Source organism: Heterodontus francisci, unplaced genomic scaffold (assembly GCF_036365525.1).
Source record: "Heterodontus francisci isolate sHetFra1 unplaced genomic scaffold, sHetFra1.hap1 HAP1_SCAFFOLD_221, whole genome shotgun sequence".
NCBI lineage: Eukaryota > Metazoa > Chordata > Chondrichthyes > Heterodontiformes > Heterodontidae > Heterodontus > Heterodontus francisci.
In genome coordinates, this window is record NW_027141485.1 from 315,728 (window position 1) to 334,898 (window position 19,171).

Here is a 19,171-nt window from a genome sequence, read left to right on the forward strand (position 1 = left end):
GCAGTTTCACCTGTCGAGCCTGCTCTGTCATTCAATTACATCCTTGCTGATCATCTCCCTCAACACCACTTTCCCGCGCTCTCCCCACATCCCTTGATGTCATGAGTATCAAGATTTCTATCAATTTCTGTCTTGAACATGCTCAATGATTGAACTTTCACAAACCCCTGAGGTAGAGAATTCCAAAGATTCACCACCCTCTGAGTGAAGAAATTCCACCCTATCTCAGTTTTAAATGGCCTTTTAAAAGAAACTTTAAGGAATACAATCCCAGTTTCCTCATAAGACAATCCCACCATCCCAGGGATTAGTCTGGTGACCCTCCGTTGCACTCCCTCTGTGGCATGTATATCCTTCCTTAGATAAGGAAACCAAAACTGTACACAATACTCCAGCACGATCTCACCAAGGCTCTATCCAATTGCCGCAAGACATCTTTATTCCTGTACTCATGCCCCCTCGTGTTAAGGCCAACATACCATTTGCCTTCCTAATTGATTGCTGCACCTGCATGCGAGATTTTAGTGTCTCATGAACAAGGACACCCAGGTCCCTTTGGACATCAACACTTCCCAACCTCTCACCATTTAAGAAATATTCTGTCTTTCTGTTTATTCTACAAAGTGGATAACTTCACACTTATTCACATTATATTCCATCTGTCATTTCATTCACTTATCCTGTCCAAGTCCCCTGGAAGCCTCCTTGTACCCTCCTCACAGCTCACATCCTTTACAATTGTCATATCCTTCTCCATGCTGCTATTTTAAACTTTCTGTGACTCAGATGGGGGTGTTCACCTGCATACCAGAGCTGATGACAAGCTGTTCATCTTGGCAAGACTGCGCACCAAGACCAAAATGAGTCAGTGAGTTGCTGTTTGCTGATGACGCTGTGCTGACATCCCATAATGAAGTTCATTAACAGCAACTTGTATATCGGTTCTCCCTGGCCTGCAAGGAGTTTGGACTGACGATCAGCATCAGGAAGATCAAAGTTATGTGCCAGGACGTAGAGACTCCACCTTCCATCAACATCGACAGCCTCACTTTGGAGGCTGTCAACAGCTTCACATACCTTGTATCAACAATCACCAGCAATCTGTCCCTTGAAACTGAAATCAGCACCAGGATTGTCAATGCTGCAGCTGTCATGTCAAAGTTGAGAAGACGAGTGTGAACCGACAGCAAACTGATCGAAAATACAAAGCTCCACATGTACCAGGCTTGTGTTCTCAGCACCCTCCTTTATAGTAGAGAAGCATCAACAACTTATGCAAGCCAAGAAAAGCAGCTGAACAGCTTCCACCTCCGCTGTCTCAGATGGATATTGGGCATCTCCTGGCAGGACAGAGTGCCGAATGCAGAAGTGCACCAGCGTGCAGGGATCTGCAGCATGTTTGCCCTCTTGAGTCAGAGGTGACTCTGTTGACTGGGTCATGTGTGCTGAATGGATGACGGTTGCTTTGCCAAAGACATGCTCTTTGGTGAGCTTGCTATCAGCACGAGACCAACAGGTCACCCACGTCTGTGATACAAGGACATCTGTAAAGCGAGATCTCAAGCCGACTGGGATTGGAGTCGATGCATGGGAAGTCCTTCCTGCTGACTGGAATTCCTGGAGAAAGGCATTCAGGAAGACCATGGGAAAAGCAGAGGACAAAAGAAATGACCAGATGGTGGGAAAGAGAGCTCAGAGGAAGGAAAAATTATCAGTCGACCTCGGGCCAATGATATTCATCTGTACCAGCTGCGGAAGGGATTGTCACTCACGAGTCGTCCTCTACAGCCACAACAAACGATGTTTAATACAGAAGTAACGTACACCCCGGGTGTAGCCCATCGTCTTCCGAGACGGACGGTTGCCTATTACAATTACAACCACAGCTACAACTACAAGAGCGAGTCAGAGGCTGGGAACTCTGCCGTGACGAACTCAGCTCTTGACTCGCCAAAGTCTGCCCACTATCTGCATGGTCTTCCTCTGATTTCAATTGCTCACGCATTCGCAATCTGGCTCTGTAGCTTAGTTGGTTAAAGCATCTGTCTAGTAAACAGGAGATCCTGGGTTCAACTCCCAGCAGAGCCTTATTTTACAGTAGCAACATGCTTGAAAAGTTTCATTATGAACCTTGACACCTGTGTCTTGTGAACTTTAATTCAAAATACATGATGAATTTCAATTGCATACAAAAATAGCCTTTGTGAAGGATATGAGTTTGGAATGGCTAATCCTCCTTGGACAGAATTACAGTGCTAATACATCAAAGGTAACTTCTTTGCCATAAATTTGTTCACAGTCACATTCAACCTGGAAAACAGCTTGATATTAATCTCACTGAAGGAGAGTGTTTGTGTCATTATGTGTTGCTTTTAACCGAGACTGGGACATGACGCAAGTGGGAGGGTTTATCTGAGGTTTGGAATATTTGTCAGTCAGGAACAAGAAAAATCAAAGGAACCAAATAAGAAAGCCTATGTCTCATGTGGTTACCGAGAAACGGTGAGAAGATATTAAACTTTGTTGTATTTAATACAACTGTGTGAACTTTGATCTTTGCGGCCTTTTATAAGCAATATTTGAAGGGTCTCAGTAAAAATGTTCAGTGTTGATGAGAGTGGGGTCTGGGTGAGCAGCTGCTTCATGTGACAGGGTCAGGACTGGATGCAGGAAGTTCTCTGACAGTCTCTCTCTGATGGGTTGAGTTGATTTTCAACTGGCAGCTGTTGCTGTTTTGATAATTCAAGTTCCCTCCACCGATTTTTTTTGGACAGACAGTGCAGTATGAGGATGTAAAGGGCTAATGCTGAAGACAGTGGGATTAACCCCTCCCACAATCAGAGTGATGATGTAACAGTCACATGAGATGAGGTTTGGGAGAAGAGAGCAGCACCAAGGATGCTAGTTTCGGAGGCTTGATGAGTGTGTATATAGTATTGTGTAAATTAGAAAAGAGTTCTTAGTTCTTTCAGCAGGAAATGCGTCCAGAAAATATCGTGAAACTCACAATTTTATTATTCAGGAGTTGGAACACAGGGATATTAACTCCAAGTGAAAGTAGTGGTTTCATTTAACAAAAGAAAAGTAGAGAATTATATTGCTCATTGATTGAAATCCCCCAGTGAGGAGACAGTTAAACAGGTGATCTGTTGGGGCATCCTTCGATCCAAGGTTTCGGCAGCATTTAATCTCCCTTTTTGGTGAAATTCTCTGTTTTTTGCATCTTTTTTTAATCCAGCTTTGATGGACCAGTGAAAAAACTGAAAAAAGTGAACAGATCCATCCTTTCTTTTCTTCCTTCTTCCCATCAGTTTCTCTTTTCTGTCCCAATTTAATCTGCTGTTTCTGCTGTTTTATCTATTCCAATCAAAATTTAACATTCCAATCAAATCTATTTGTTATTCCACAGTGTCTCTCCACGTGTTTTATTCTGTTGTATTCTCTCACAGTCTGTTTGATGATCAATGTTACATCTCACTCTCTGTTCTGGTGAAGATCAGAAGCAGTGATATCTGTTTGTAACACCCGACAAGTCGGCCTGAGGCTGTGTCTCATCGACAATGTGGAGTTAGGAACATAGGAGCAGGAGTCGGCCATTCAGCCCATCGAGCCTGCCCCACCATTCAATATGATCATGGCTGATCATCCACTTCAATGCCCTTTTCCCCACACTTTCCTCATATTCCCTTATATCATTTGTATTTAGAAATCTATCAATCTCTGCTTTAAACATTCTCAATGACTGAGCTTCCACAGCCCTCTGGGTTACAGAATTCCAAAGATTCACAACCCTCTGAGTAACAACATTTCTCCTCATCTCTGTCCTAAGTGGCTTGCCCCTTATTTTGAAATTGCGTCCCCTGGTTCTCGACTCCCCAACCAGGGGAAACATCTTAGCTGCATCTACCCTGACTGTCCTTTAAATATTTTGTAGGTTTCAATGAGATCACCTCTCATTCTTCAAAACTCTAGAGAATACAGTCCCAGTTTCCCCAATCTCTCTTCATAGGACAGTCCCACCATCCCAGGAACAAGTCTGATGAACGTTCTTTGCACTCCATCTGTGGCAATAATATCCTTCCTTAGGGGAGGGAACCAAAGCTGCACACAGTACTCCAAGTGCAGTCCAACCAGGGTTCTATACAATTGAAGCAAGAATTCACTACTCCTGTACTCAAATCCTCTTGCGAAAAAGGCTAACATACTATTAGCCTTCCTAATTGCTTGCTGCACCTGCATGTTAGCTGTCAATGACTTATTGACATGGATACCAGGTCACCCTTATACTCGATACCTCAGTTATAAAGGAAAGGATTCCATATACCACCTTATTGACCTGTACTGCTACTTCAGGGATCTGTGGACATTCACTCCAACGTCCCTCACTTCCTCTACACCATTCAGTGTTCTCCCATTAATTGTGTATTCCTTTGCCTTTTTTGACGTCTGCTCTTGCTGTTCCCTGCTCTCCGAGTGAACTCTTGCTCCCTCTCCTGGGCTCTTTATGCTCCACTCTGCTCTCACTGTTTCCCGCTCTCTTAATGTATCAATATTTATTTATTTTTTTTTTTATTTAGAGATACAGCACTGAAACAGGCCCTTCGGCCCACCGAGTCTGTGCCGACCATCAACCACCCATTTATATTAATCCTATATTAATTCCATATTCTTACCACATCCCCACCAGTCCCCATATTTCCCTACCAGCTCCCTGCACTCGGGGCAATTTACAATGGCCAATTTACCTATCACCTGCAAGTCTTTGGCAGTGGGAGGAAACTGGAGCACCCGGCCAAAACCCATGCGGTCACAGGGAGAACTTGCAAACTCCACCCAGAATCGAACCCGGGTCCCTGGAGCTGTGAGGTTGCAGTGCTGACCGCTGCACCACTGTGCCACCCATTCATTCTGTACCTTTCAATTCTGTAAATTTTGTCTGTTCTATTTCAGATTTTATATTTAAAATGTGACCATGGTAACAGAGTTTATTTAGATCGGATAGTGAGTTTGTTTTTGGACTGTGATTGTTGTATCAACCTGTCAGCTGTACTGAATTGGAGTGAAATAGAAACAACTTCTGTCTCTCCTGCCGTTGTTTGACTGTTGGATTGAAAATGTGTCTCTTGACTTTGGGATCAGTGTCTGTCTGACTACTTCTTTTGTTTGTTCCAGTGGAACTGATGAGCTGGCAGTATCTCTGTGCTTTGGGAGTGATCCTGTACCGACTGTGTGTTGGAACGAGATCACTGCACTTTTCCTTGTGTCCAAGAATCACCACATCCATTCAGGTTCTTTCATGTATTTTCCTGCAGGAATGAAAGAACTGGTGAGGTAGAAGATACAAAAGCGATCAATGTAATCGTCCCAATAATAATCATTATGAACAATCACAAAATGAAAACCAAGAACACAAACAGTGTCAGTGTCTGACTCCACTGCAGTACTGCAGTATTCAGCTTCTGTTTACCAGGTGTTTGCAGTGGTTTTAAAACAAGTTTGTGACATTCAGAAACAACACAAGTCCTGCACTGCTCAATGACTGGGACTGTCCGATGGAGCAGTGACCTTTACACAGTCACATTTCTATTTCAACAGAAAACAAGCAGCCACTGTTTAAAATGTGCCTTTCACACGTCTCACCTGGTGTCTGCAATAAATGCTCTTTGTCTAACTGTCCACATCGTTATTTTGCAGCTATTTTCCCCCCACTGTTCACGATCCAACAAACAGTGAGAGACTGGAACTAAAGCAGGAAAATTCCCTCTCCATTGGGTGGTGAAATTGTCAGTGATTTTCAATAGTGATTTCTTCCCATTGTGTCTCCCTGAGCCTGTACAGACACTGTCCGAGAATGAACTCTCCCTTCCCCGTGTCCCCGGCTCACTCCATGTTCTGGGAGCAGCTCCTGCTCCACAGTGTCTGTTACAAACACTCCCCGACTCCCCCTCAACTTCCAACCACTCAATGCTAATCTCTGAGCACATCTGCGGACACGCTCCCAAAGCAGTGGCTGCTGGAAGCAGATGCTGTTTATTCCCTTCCCCCGGGCCCGGGAAGTCTCCATTAGCAGCTGATTTAAAGCATCTTCCCCTGATTGAGTGAATGGCCTCACAGTCTGGGTTGGGGAAAGGCTGCGCATGCGCACCACTCCTCATTGTGACGTCTCACAGGGGGCGGGGCTATGTCGCGCGTGCGCAGATCTTTGCAGCAATTCAGCATTCAAACATCAATGGGAACTTTCCCCATTTCACCCTCATCAAAGTCCCAAAGAAAGTGAAGAGGGGCTTGGACTGGAGGGAGGGAGGGGCGGGGTAGGGGGAACCTAGAACCCAGGAAGCTGCCCACTTGCCCCAGTTAGATGCTCAATTTGCGGTCATTCCCTGCAGGGGGTTTGTTATTATTGAGCCCCTCCTGATAAAACAATCAGATAGAAAGAGGGGAGAAAGGAGGGAGCCGGTGTGTTTGCTGGGACCTTGCAGAATTCATTTCAGCAGCAAAAGTCCCGGGTTATATTAACCCGAGTGAAACACGCTGTCAGTGAGAGGAAAACCGAACGGCCTTTTTCATCTTTTCATTGGAAACAAAGTAGAGCCGGAAGTGCGGCGAGCAGAGCAGACACACAAGCTCAATGACAGGAGAGCTCGGCCGTCCCTGAGTTTCAGCTCCCGGCTCTTACATTTCCTCATCCACACTGTCTTTACTGTGGATGTTCAGGGGTTCCTTGTCGGATCTGAGGACTGTATCCATTAAACATTCTGAGTCAGGAGATCCACACACTCTCTGTTATCAAGATTTATGGGCAGGAATGTTTCAAAACTTTGTCTATTAAATCATTGTATTATTCACAGAACTAATGAGGCAATCGGTTCATTATTCAGGCCTTGAACTTGGTTTGGGAAGATCGAAAACTGAGAGGTTCAGCACCTTTCCACTTCTGCACTAATATAACTGATTTTTTTGATGAAGAAACAGAAAAGGTTGATGAAGGGAAAGCAATGGATGTTGTCTATATGGATTTTAAGAAAGCGTTTGACAGACTACCACATAAAAGACTGGGTAACAAAACTGAGGTTACTGGAATAGGAGGGTCAGTATCTGCTTCGATTAAAAAATGGATGAAATATCAAGAAAAGCGAGTTGTGATATTTGGTTGTTTTTCAGAATGGAAGATGGTGAACAGTGATGTCCACAAGGGTCAGTGTCAGGACCACCATATATATAAATGACTTGAATATTGGAATCACAGAATCACAGAATTGTTACTGCACAGAAGGAGGCCATTTGGCCCATCGTGTCTGCACTGACTCTCCAAATGAGCAATTCACCTCATGTCACTTCCCCGTCTTCTTCCCATAATCCTGCACATTCTTCCTTTTCAGATAACAGTCCAATTCCCCTTTGAATGCTTCAATTGAACCTGCCTCCATCACATTCTCAGGCAGTTCATACTTTAACCACTCGCTGTGTGAAAAAGTTTTTCCTCATGTCGCTTTTGCTTCTTTTACCAATTACTTTAAATCTGTGCCCTTTCGTTCTCAATCCTTTCACAAGTGGGAACAGTTTCTCCCTATCCACTCTGTCCACACCCCTCATCATTTTGAATACCACTATGAAATCTCCTCTTAGCCTTCTTTTCTCCAAGGAAAACAATCCTAACTTCTCCAATCCATCTTCATAACTGAAATTCCTCATCCCTGGAACCATTCTCATGAATCTTTTCCATAATCTCTCCAATGCCTTCACATCTTTCCCAAAGTGTGGCACCCAGAACTGGACGCAATACTTCAGCTGAGGCTAGTGTCTTATACAAGTTCAACATGACCTCCTTGTTCTTGTACTCTATGCCTCTCTCACTAAAGCCGAGGATACTGTATGCTTTATTAACCACTCTCTCAACCAATGACATATAACCCCAGTCCCACTGCTCCTGCACCCCCTTTAGAATTGTACCCTTTATTCTATATTGTCACTCCATGTTCTTCCTACCAAAATGAATCAATTCACATTTCTCTGCATTGAACTTCACCTGTCATCTGTCCTCCCATTCCACCAACTTGTCTATGTCCTTTTGAAGTTCCACACTATCATCCTTCCAGTTCACAATGCTTCCAATTTTCGTATCATCCATAAATTTTGAAATTCTGCCCTGTACACCAATGTCTAGGTCATTAATATATATCAGGAAAGGCAAGGGTCCCAACACTGACTCCTGGGGAACTCCACTACAAACATTCCTCGAGCCCGAAGAACATCCATTGATCACTACTCTTTGTTTCCTGTCACTCAGCCAATTCCATGTCCATGTCACTACTGTCCCTTTTATTCCATGAGTTATAACTTTGCTCACAAGTCTGTTGTGTTGCATTGTATCAAACTCCTTTTGAAAGTCAATAAAAGCAAAATACTGCAGATGCTAGAAATCTGAAAGATAAACAGAAAGTGCTGGAAATACTCAGCAGGGCTGGCTGCATCTGGAGAGAGAGAAACAGAGTTAACATTTCAGGTCAGTGACCATTCAGATGCTGTCAGACCTTTTGAAAGTCCATGTCCACCACATCAACAGCATTGCCCTCATCATCCCTCTCTGTTACCTCATCAAAAATCTCCAGCAGGACAGTTAAACATGATTTTCCCTGAAGACATCCATGCTGTCTTTCCTGAATTAACCCACATTTGTCCATGGGACTATTAATTTTGTCCCGAATTATTCTTTCGAGAAGTTTTCCCACCACCGAAATTGAACTGACTGGGGAGTGAGACGAGGTGAGTTGCTTTAGCAGAGAGCCAGCATGGGTTCGTCAGGCCGAATGGCCTCATTCTGTGCTTTAGCCATTCTCTGATTGCATGATTCTAGCAACAACTGTTGGTGGAGAGGCAGTGATGCAGGAATGGGTTGACAGAAAGGGGAAAGTCTGGGCTGGTGTGTGTTTGCAGCATTTGCAGCTTGTGTTCGGGTTTGTGAATAAAGGTGATTTGGAAGCTGTGTTCCAAATTGAAGTGTTTATTGGAAGCAAGAAGTTGATGTCAATGAATAATAAAATATGTTAAGATGAAGCGTGGTGTGATTGTGGGCAGCAGTAAATATAGTGCTGGTGAATTATTTGTGTTAATAAACTTCCACTGCACCCTCTGCTGCAGGCTGCTGTTTATATCCAGCTGTGCATTAGTGCTGTGTGTTAACTAGATAAACGTTTGTTTCAACGCTGTTTATAAAGCAATAGAATTGCACTCAAACAGTCCCAGACATAGCAACACACGTACAAAAGCAAAATACTGCGGATGCTGGAAATCTGAAACATAAACAGAAAATGCTTGAAATAGTCAGCAGGTCTGGCAGCATCTGTGGAGAAAGAAACAAAGTTAATGTGAGCTAAGGAAACAGACCTGAACTGTGAACTGTTTCTCTCTGCACAGATGCTGCCAGACCGACTGAGCATTTCCAGCATTTTCTGTTTTTATGACAGCAACACCTTTGATCAGCAGTAGCGGTGATCGTGCGAGCCAGGGGGCAGCCGGGAAGGTAAGTTTCACTATAAAGTACTTACCTGGCGATTCGGCGGACGTGGACACGAGGACTGCTGGGTAAGTGAACTTATATATTTGGGCAGTGGCGAAACCCGAAACACTACACGTGTCGTGTCTCCCACCCATCCTCCTCCTCCATGCCATCCTCCTCCTCCAACCAAAAAAAAGGACTCTTGTGTGGAGGGTTTGGTAAGGTAAGGTTTTCCTTTATATTTTTTTATTCTCTGTTGTCAATTTAGAGCAGAGGGGATGGAAACTAGGGCAGTTGCATGCTCCTCTTGCAGGATGTGGGAGGTAAGGGTCACCACTTGTGTCCCTGCTGACTTCACCTGTGAGAAGTGCACCCAACTCCAGCTCCTCAGAGACCGCGTTAGGGAACTGGAGCTGGAGCTGGATGAACATCGGATCATGCGGGAGGCAGAGGGGATGATAAAGAGCAGTTATAGGGAAGTACTGACACCGAAGTCACAGGATAAAGGTAGCTGGGTGACAGTCAGGGGAGGGAAAGGGAATAGGCGCACAGTGCAGGGATCCCCTTTGGTTGGCGGGGTGGGGGGACCTGCCAGGGGAAAGCCACAGTGGCCAGGTCTCTGGCACTGAGCCTGGCTCTGCGGCTCAGAAGGGAAGGGTGGAGAATAGGAGAACGATAGTGATAGGAGATTCAATGGTTAGAGGAACAGACAGGAGATTCTGTGGTCGCGAACGAGACTCCTGGATGGGATGTTGCCTCCCGGGTGCCAGGGTTAGGGATATCTCGGATCGAGTCTACAGGATTCTTAAGGGGGAGGGGGAGCAGCCAGAAGTCGTGGGACATATCGGTACCAATGACATAGCTCAGAAAAGGGATGAGGACCTGAAAAGCAAATATAGGAGTTCGGTTGGAAGGTAAAAGGCAAGACGAGCAGAGTAGTAATCTCAGGATTGATACCGGTGCCACGTGCTTATGAGGCTAGAAACAGAGAGCGAGTGCAGCTGAACACGTGGCTACAGAGCTGGTGTAGGAGGGAGGGCTTCAGTTATGTGGATCATTGGGATACCTTCTGGGGAAGGTGGGACCTGTACAAGAAGAACGGGTTGCATCTGAACTGGAAAGGCAGCAATATCCTGGGCGGGAGGTTTGCGAGAGCTCTTCGGGAGGGTTTAAACTAGTTTGGCAGGGGGATGGGAACCGGAGCTATGGATACGTGGATGGGGTAGCTGTTGAACAGGCAGATACAGAGTGCAGAGAGTCTGTCAGAAAGGTTAGACAGTTGACAGGGCAAAGTTTCAGCCACTATGATGGGTTGAAGTGTGTCTATTTTAATGCAAGAAGTGTCAGGAATAAGGTTGATGAACTTAGAGCATGGATCAGTACTTCGAGCTAGGATGTTGTGGCCATTACGGACACTTGGATATCACAGGGGCAGGAATGGATGTTGGATGTTCCGGGGTTTAGATGTTTCAAAAGGAATAGGGAGGGAGGTAAAAGAAGTGGGGGAGTGGCATTGTTAATCAGGGATAGTATCACAGCTGCAGAAAGGGAGGTCATCGAGGAGGGTTTGTCTACTGAGTCATTATGGGTGGAAGTCAGAAACAGGAAAGGAGCAGTCACTTTATTGGGAGTTTTCTATAGACCCCTCAATAGCAACAGAGACACGAGGAACAGATTGGGAGGCAGATTTTGGAAAGGTGCAGAAGTAACAGGGTTATTGTCATGGGTGACTTCAACTTCCCTAATATTGATTGGAACCTCCTTAGTGCAAATAGTTTGGATGGAACAGTTTTTGTCAGGTGTGTCCAGGAAGGTTTCCTGACTCAATATGTAGATAAGCCGACTAGAGGGGAGGCTATGTTGGATTTGGTGCTTGGCAACGAACCAGGCCAGGTGGCAGATCTCTCGGTGGGAGAGCATTTCGGTGATAGTGATCACAACTCCCTGACCTTTACTATCGTCATGGAGAGGGACAGGAGCAGACGGGATGGGAAAATATTTAATTGGGGGAGGGGGAATTACAATGCTATTAGGCAGGAACTGGGGTGCATAAATTGGGAACAGATGTTCTCAGGGAAATGCACGACAGAAATGTGGAGGTTGTTTAGGGAGCACTTGCTGCGACTGCTGGATAGGTTTGTCCCGATGAGGCAAGGAAGGGATGGTAGGGTGAAGGAAACTTGGATGACAAGAAATGTGGAACAGCTAGTCAAGAGGAAGAAGGAAGCTTACTTAAGGTTGAGGAAGCAAGGATCAGACAGGGCTCTAGAGGGTTACAAGGTAGCCAGGAAGGAACTGAAGAATGGACTAAGGAGAGCTAGAAGGGGACATGAAGAAGTATTGGCGGGTAGGATTAAGGAAAATCCCAATGCGTTCTACACATCTGTAAGGAACAAGAGGATGGCCAGAGTGAGGGTAGGGCCGATCAGGGATAGTGGAGGGAACTTGTGCCTGGAGTCGGAGGAGGTAGGGGAGGTCCTAAATGAATACTTTGCTTCAGTATTCACTAGTGAGAGGGACCTGGTCGTTTGTGAGGACAGCGTGAAACAGGCTAATATGCTCAAACAGGTTGAAGTTAAGAGGGAGGATGTGCTGGAAATTTTGAAAGACATGAGGACAGATAAGTCCCTGGGGACAGACGGGATATACCCAAGGATATTAAGGGAAGCGAGGGAAGAGATTGCCGCGCCTTTGGCGATGATCTTTGCGTCCTCACTGTCCACTGGAGTAGTACCAGATGATTGGAGGGTGGCAAATGTTATTCCCTTGTTCAAGAAAGGGAATAGGGATAACCCTGGGAATTACAGACCAGTCAGTCTTACGTAGGTAGTGGGCAAATTATTGGAGAGGATTCTGAGTGACAGGATTTATGATTAGTTGGAAAAGCAGAGTTTGATTAGAGACAGTCAGCATGGCTTTGTGAGGGGCAGGTCATGCCTCACAAGCCTTATTGAATTCTTTGAAGATGTGACAAAACACATTGATGAAGGAAGAGCAGAGGATGTGGTGTATATGGAGTTCAGCAAGGCGTTTGATAAGGTTCCCCATGGTAGGCTCATTCAGAAAGTAAGGAGGCAATGGATACAGGGAAAGTTGGCTGTCTGGATACAGAATTGGCTGGCCCATAGAAGACAGAGGGTGGTAGTAGATGGAAAGTATTCAGCCTGGAGCTCGGTGACCAGTGGTGTTCCACAGGGATCTGTTTTGGGACCTCTGCTCTTTGTGATTTTTATAAATGACTTGGATGAGGAAGTGGAAGTCTGGGTTAGCAGGTTTGCCGATGACACGAAGGTTGCTGGAGTTGTGGATAGTGTGGAAGGCTGTTGTAGGTTGCAACGGGACATTGACAGGATGCAGAGCTGGGCTGAGAAGTGGCAGATGGAGTTCAACCTGGAAAAGTGTGAAGTGATTCATTTTGGAAGGTCGAATTTGAATGCAGAATGCAGGCTGAAAGACAGGATTCTTGGTAGTGTGGAGGAACAGAGGGATTTTGGGGCCCATGTCCATAGATCGCTCAAAGTTGCCACCCAAGTTGATAGGGTTGTTAAGAAGGCATATGGTGTGTTGGCTTTCATTAACAGGGGGGTTGAGTTTAAGAGCCGCGAGGTTATGCTGCAGCTCTATAAAGCCCTGGTTCAACCACACTTAGAATATTGTGTTCAGTTCTGGTCGTCTCATTATAGGAAGGATGTGGAAGCTTTAGAGAGGGTGCAGAGGAGATTTATCAGGATGCTGCCTGGACTGGAGGGTATGTCTTACGAAGAAAGATTGAGGGTGCTAGGCCTTTTCCCATTGGAACGAAGAAGGATGAGAGGTGACTTGATAGAGGGGTACAAGATGATGAGAGGCATAGATAGAATGGATAGTCATAGACTTTTTCCCAGGGTGGAAAGGGCTATCACCAGGGGGCATAATTTTAAGGTGATGGAGGAAGGTTTCGGGGAGATGTCAGAGGTAGGTTCTTTACACAGAGAGTGGTGGGTGCGTGGAATGCACTGCCAGTGATGGTAGTAGAAGCAGATACATTAGGGACATTTAAGCATCTCTTGGATAGGTACATGGATGATAGTAGAATGAAGGGTATGTAGGTAGTTTTGATCTGAGAGTAGGTTAAAGGTTCGGCACAACATCGTGGGCCGAAGGGCCTGTACTGTGCTGTCCTGTTCTATGTTCTATAACACAGGTGTTGGGAGGCTCAGCCTGGCTACGCAATGTTACAAGGACGCTGAGTAACACCATCGACAACGGGACAGAGAGAAAAACACACAGAAAACTAATAGACTGTGAGGAAATAAAAGTGAGGGACGGAGAGAGAGAGACAGACAAAGAAACTGAGATGGAGAAACAAGGCATTTGTATGATTGTATTCTCCCTGTTGTCTAAAGGTATTTCCTGTTGTGTAAATATGTTTTCTGTTGTGTAAAGATGTACCCTGTTGTTGTGTAAAGGTTTTCCCTGTTATTGTTTTATTTTCTGTCACTGACCGTCTCCTCACTGTGACCATTTGTCCTGGTTTTATTGTGGCCAACATCACCATCTGGTGGTGGAGAGGAGGCTCTGCAGGAAGGGGTTGACAAAGTGGGAGAGACTCGGCTGTTCCGTGTTTGCAGCTTGTGTTCGTGTGAGCAAAAGTGATCTGTTACTGATTGATGTGTTCACCAGAAGGAAAAAGCTGATTGCAATCGAGCACATCTTGTTATTATGGGTAAAATACTTGATATTTTGAAAGTGAACTGTTTGTGTTATTACCGAACATAAATAGCAGAGAATGGTTTCGATCCATCGACCTCTGGGTTATGGGCCCAGCACGCTTCCGCTGCGCCACTCTGCTAACTGGTGGTTTAAATTTTAGCTGCCCGTTAGTGAAATATGTTCATTTCCCCAATGCTTTTATAAAAATAGGATTGCAGTCGGATTTCTCAAGAATCCCGGACTCAGCAACACACGTGCTGACGGACTCACCCTCACTGCACAATGACACAAGGACACAGAGTAACAGCACCGACAATGAGGCAGGCAGAGAAAGACACACAGAAAACCGGGCAGAGATCATTCGGACCCAGAAAGGAACAGACAGAGAAAGACACACAGAAAACCAGGAAGAGATCATTCGGACCCAGAAAGGAACAGACAGAGAAAGACACACAGAAAAGCAGGAAGAGATCATTCGGACCCAGAAAGGAACAGACAGAGAAAGACACACAGAAAAGCAGGAAGAGATCATTCGGACCCAGAAAGGAACAGACAGAGAAAGACACACAGAAAAGCAGGAAGAGATCATTCGGACCCAGAAAGGAACAGACAGAGAAAGACACACAGAAAAGCAGGAAGAGATCATTCGGACCCAGAAAGGAACAGACAGAGAAAGACACACAGAAAAGCAGGAAGAGATCATTCGGACCCAGAAAGGAACAGACAGAGAAAGACACACAGAAAACCAGGAAGAGATCATTCGGACCCAGAAAGGAACAGACAGAGAAAGACACACAGAAAACCAGGAAGAGATCATTCGGACCCAGAAAGGAACAGACAGAGAAAGACACACAGAAAACCAGGAAGAGATCATTCGGACCCAGAAAGGAACAGACAGAGAAAGACACACAGAAAAGCAGGAAGAGATCATTCGGACCCAGAAAGGAACAGACAGAGAAAGACACACAGAAAAGCAGGAAGAGATCATTCGGACCCAGAAAGGAACAGACAGAGAAAGACACACAGCAAAGCAGGAAGAGATCATTCGGACCCAGAAAGGAACAGACAGAGAAAGACACACAGAAAACCAGGAAGAGATCATTCGGACCCAGAAAGGAACAGACAGAGAAAGACACACAGAAAAGCAGGAAGAGATCATTCGGACCCAGAAAGGAACAGACAGAGAAAGACACACAGAAAAGCAGGAAGAGATCATTCGGACCCAGAAAGGAACAGACAGAGAAAGACACACAGAAAAGCAGGAAGAGATCATTCGGACCCAGAAAGGACAGACAGAGAAAGACACACAGAAAACCAGGAAGAGATTATCAGGTACAGAAAGGAACAGACAGAGAAAGACACACAGAAAACCAGGAAGAGATTATCAGGACCCAGAAAGGAACAGACAGAGAAAGGTACTGAGCAAACCAGCAAGAGACAGCGAAAGACTGATGGTTTATGTAATTGTGTTCTCTGTTGTATAAAGATGTTCCCTGTGTTCTTTTAAAGATATTTCCTGCTGTGTAATATGTTCTCTGTTATTGTGTAAAATGGTTCCCTGTTGGGTGAAGATCTTCTCAGTTGTGTAAATATGATCCGTCTTGTGTAAAAGTGTTCCCGGTTGTTTAAATATGTTCCCTGCTCTGTAATGTAGAGCTGAGTCTGCACTAATGGAATTGCTACAGTACCTTCCAGTCTGATACTGTATGAGGGCTGGAATGTGATCCAATGCACAGTCTATACAAATTAAATTGCTATTGTATCTTTTATTTTCACAATCCGGGTGAGTTTTAAACTGAAATCTCAGTTTGTATCTCAGGTTATACTATCTTTCAGATTCTCTCAATCTGATATCGCACTTGAGATTTAGACTTAAGAAAGGATGTACTGGCATTGGAGGAGTTCAAAAGAGATTCACTCAGCTGATTCCTGAGATGAAGGGGTTGACTTATCAAGAACGGCTAAACAGGTTATTCATTCGTGTTTATAAGAATGAGGGGTGATCTTTTTGAAACGTACAAGATTCTGAGGGGGCTTAACAGGGTGAAGAAGGGTCTCTGACCTGAAACATTAACTCTGCTTCTCTCTTCACAGATGCTGCCAGACCTGCTGAGTGTTTCCAGCATTTCTTTTTTTTATTAACAGGGTAGATGTTGAGAAAATGTTTCCACTAGTGGGGGAATCTCAAACTAGGCGACATAGTTACAGAATAAGGGGACACTCATTTAAAACTGAGATGCAAAGGAATTTCTTCTCTCAGAGGGTAGTGAATGTCTGGAATTCTCTACCCCAGACAGTATTGGAGGCTAAATCACTGAAAGTATTTAAAGAGGATGTAAATAGATTTTTGAAATATTGGAGAGTTGAGGTCCATGAAGAGCTGGCATGAAAGAGGAGTTGAGGTCTGGGGCAGATCAGCCATGATCTTACTAAATGGCAGGGCAGGCTTGAAGGGCTGAATGGCCTACTCCTGCTCCTATTTCTTCTGTTCTTATGTTATGTTATATCTAATGTATATGTCAGGATGCACTATGGGAATTAATACTGAAACTTATAAACTCATAATGTGTGTAAATATTGGGCTGATATTTAACTTGAATCTCAGAGTACATTATTGTGGTTAATTCTGTAAGTTTGAAAAGGGAACTCTGTTCCATAATGAAAACAAGAAATGCTGGAAATACTCAGCAGGTCAGGCAGCATCTGTACAGGGAGAAGCAAAGTTAACGTTTCAGGTCAGTGACCATTCAGATGCTGCCAGACATTTTGAAAGTCCATGAAGACCACATCAACAGCATTGCCCTCATCAACCCTCTCTGTTACCTCATCAAAAAACTCCAGCAGGACAGTTAAACATGATTTTCCCTTAAGAAATCCATGATGGCTTTCTTGAATTAACCCACATTTGTCCATGGGACTATTAATTTTGTCCCGAATTATTCTTTCGAGAAGTTTTCCCACCTCCAAAATTGAACTGACTGGGGAGTGAAATGAGGTGAGTTGCTCTAACAGAGAGCCAGCACGGGTTCGACAGGCCGAATGGCCTCATTCTGTGCTGTAGCCATTCTATGATTGTATGATTCTAGCAACAACTGTTGGTGGAGAGGCAGTGATGCAGGAATGGGTTAACAGAAAGGGGAAAGTCTGGGCTGGTGTGTGTTCGGGTTTGTGAATAAAGGTGATTTGGAAGCTGTGTTCCAAATTGAAGTGTTTACTGGAAGGAAGAAGTTGATGTAAATAAAGAGTAAAACGTGTTAAGATGAAGTGTGGTGTCATTGTGGATAGCAGTAAATATAGTGCTGGTGAATTATTTGTGTTAATAAACTTCCACTGCACCCTCTGCTGCAGGCTGCTGTTTATATCCAGCTGTGTATTAGCGATGTGTGTTAACGAGATAAATGTTTGCTTTGACGCTGTTTATAAAGCAATAGCATTGCACTCAAACAGTCCCAGACATAGCAACACACGTACAAAAGCAAAATACTGCGGATGCTGGAAATCTGAAATATAAACAGAAAATGCTTGAAATAATCAGCAGGTCTGGCAGTATCTGTGGAGAAAGAAACAAAGTTAATGTGAGCTAAGGAAACAGACCTGAACTGTTAAATGTTTCTCTCTGCACAGACGCTGCCAGACCTACTGAGCATTTCCAGCATTTTCTGTTTTTATGACAGCAACACAGGTGTTGGGAGGCTCAGCCTGGCTACACAATGTTACAAGGACGCTGAGTAACACCATCGACAACGGGACAGAGAGAAAAACACACAGAAAACCAAGAATAGACTGTGAGGAAGCAAAAGTGAGGGACAGAGAGAGAGAGACAACGAGACTGAGATGGAGAAACAAGGCATTTGTATGATTGTATTCTCCCTGTTGTCTAAAGGTATTTCGTAGTGTGTAAATATGTTTTCTGTTGTGTAAAGATGTAGCCTGTTGTTGTGTAAAGGTTTTCCCTGTTATTGTTTTATTTTCTGTTACTGACCGTCTCCTCACTGTGAACATTTGTCCTGGTTTTATTGTGGCCAACATCACCATCGGGTGGTGGAGAGGAGGCTCTGCAGGAAGGGGTTGACAAAGTGGGAGAGACTCGGCTGGTCCGTGTTTGCAGTTTGTGTTCGTGTGAGCAAAAGTGATTTTGTTGATGATTGATGTGTTCACTAGAAGGAAGAAGCTGATTGCAATATTGTGCCTTTGGAAGCATCTTGTTCTGATGGGTAAATACATGATGTTTTGAAAGTGAACTGTTTGTGTTATTACCAAACATAAATAACAGAGAAAGGTTTCGATTCATTGACTTTTGGGTTAGGGGCCCAGCACGCTTCCGCTGCGCCACTCTGCTAACTGCTGTTTTAAATTTTAGCTGCCCATTAGTGAAATATGTTCATTTCCCCAATGTTTTTATGAAAACAGGATTGTAGGCAGGCAGAGAAAGACACACAGAAAACCAGGAAGATATTATCAGGATCCAGAAATGAACAGGCAGAGAAAGACACATAGAAAACCAGCAATTGAGTTTATCAGGACTCAGAAAGGAACAGACAGAGAAAGGTACTGAACAAACCAGCAAGAGACAGCGAGAGACTGATGAACACCACTTGGAGGGAGCACTGAGGGTGGCAAGGGCACAGAATGTAGTCTGGCTGGGGGATTTCAATGTCCATCACCATGGGTGGCTCGGTAGCACCACTACCGACCATGCTGGCCGAGTCCCAATGGACATAGCTGCTCGATTGGGTCTGCAGTAGGTGGTGAGGGAACTAACAAGAGGGAAAAACATACTTGACCTCATCCTCACCAAACTGCCTGCCGCAGATGCATCAGTCCATGACAGTTTTGGTCGGAGTGACCACTGCACGGTCCTTGTGGAGATGATGTCCCGTCTTCACAGTGAGGATACCCTGCATTGTGTTGTGTGCCACGACCACTGTGCTAAATGGGTTAGATTTTGAACAGATCGAGCAATGCGTAGCTGGGCATCCATGA

The 19,171-nt window shown here is 44.7% G+C and overlaps 2 non-coding genes across 2 annotated transcripts; one reads left to right on the plus strand and one right to left on the minus strand.

The window, feature by feature from the left end:
- The first annotated feature begins 2,014 nt into the window (after positions 1–2,014).
- trnat-agu (transfer RNA threonine (anticodon AGU)) lies at positions 2,015–2,088 on the plus strand. Its single transcript has one exon. It is a non-coding gene; the product is annotated as a tRNA-Thr (tRNA).
- Positions 2,089–14,255: 12,167 nt separating this feature from the next.
- Positions 14,256–14,327, minus strand: trnam-cau (transfer RNA methionine (anticodon CAU)). Its single transcript has one exon. It is a non-coding gene; the product is annotated as a tRNA-Met (tRNA).
- Positions 14,328–19,171: the final 4,844 nt, after the last annotated feature.